Source organism: Octopus bimaculoides, chromosome 14 (genome assembly GCF_046866305.1).
Source record: "Octopus bimaculoides isolate indiv1 chromosome 14, ASM4686630v1, whole genome shotgun sequence".
NCBI classification, from domain to species: domain Eukaryota; kingdom Metazoa; phylum Mollusca; class Cephalopoda; order Octopoda; family Octopodidae; genus Octopus; species Octopus bimaculoides.
The window spans coordinates 30,978,981-30,980,666 of record NC_142941.1 but is presented as its reverse complement, the minus strand read 5'-3'; positions in this window follow the sequence as shown (position 1 = coordinate 30,980,666).

The window sequence follows — 1,686 nt, the reverse complement described above, 5'->3', positions numbered from 1 at the left end:
TATATTTATCTATAAATATATATAGCTGTCACTCACATCGAAGTATGACTTGGCATCATGCGCCATACTTTCAGTAACTGTCTGAAGTACCTTTGTAGTTACAAGAAGACATAAGCACCCTTTCAACCCTGCCATGCTTTTACCTATAGAATATGAAGGTTGTACCAGCTGGAGGAAGAGAGAGGTCTGCATCAGCATTCCACTGGTACTCATTTACGGTTGAAAAGACTGAAGCACTATTAAATGGAATACCTTGCTCAAAGACACAGCAAAACGTCTAGTTCAGGAATCAAATACCTGCCTTCACACACACACGCATGCACACACACAGAGTGATAGAGATAAACAAAGATTAAGAGCAGAAAGATGAACTACTGACATATAATACACTTACAACATTAATAATAAGTGTTGGTCACACTGCAAAGCTGATTTTAATATCATTTATAGGTATGTCTCGGATATTTTGAGATCACACACACACACACACACACACACACACATCTCTATACATACTATTATAAAATACTCATATTGACACTTGGATGCACACACACACACACACCTTTAAGAATTTTTGAAGCCTTACTACAGGTGTAGGAATAACTGTGTCGTTTTGAAACTTGTTTCCCAACCATGTGGCTTCAGTTTCAATTCCACTGTGTCACCTTGGACATGTGTTTTCTACTACAGTACCAAGCTAACAAAGGCTTTGTGAGTGGATCAGCAGACAGAAACTTAAACTCATTGTGTGTGTGTGTGTGTGTGTGTGTGTGTACCCATGTCTTGATATTACACAATGCTTGCAAATGGGCATCACCATCATACATGCAACGTTGTTTATTTCTGTTCTTCTATGAAAAATATGTCTGGTCATGTGGAAATATTACTTTGACTGGAAACAAGTAAGGGTTGGTAACTAGAAGAGCATCCAGTTGTTGAAAATCTGCCTTTATAAAATTTTGTTTGATCCATGCATGCATAGAAAAGATGTTAAACAATGATGATGATGAGGAGGAGGACAATGATGACACAACATATCGAATCTCATGTCCTGTTTCAACAATGTTTGAACATCTAACAAAGACAATGTCTTCTAAAGATGCCTTGACACTGTCTTCATGATACATGTCACCTTCTCAAAATATCCAAGATATACCCATAAATATTATTAAAATTAGCTTTACAACATGACCAGCACTTAATATTGTTATAGTGTTCTCAATGTTTATAGGCGGTGAGTTGGCAGAATCTTTAGCATGCTGGATGATATACTTAGCAGAATTTCTTCCAATATTATGTTCTGAGTCCAAATACTAATGGCATAAACTTTGCCATTCATCTTTTTAGGGTTGATGATATAAGTACCAGTTGAGTACTGGGGGTGATATATTCGACTAGCTCCTTACCACCAAAAACATTTCCGGCCTTGTGCCAATAGTGCAAAGAAAAAAAAATGTTTATAGGAGTAAAATGTAACACTCAACATATTTCAGTACACCTAGGTGGACTAGGGCACATTCCCTACTTTATGATAATAGTTCATCTTCCTAGGATTTTGTCCAGTAAGGCGGTGAACTGGTAGAATTGTTAGCATGCTGGGCAAAATGCTTTGTAGCATTTCATCCATCTTTACGTTCTTGGTTCAAAATTCCACTGAGGTTGACTTATCCTTTCAGGGTCAAT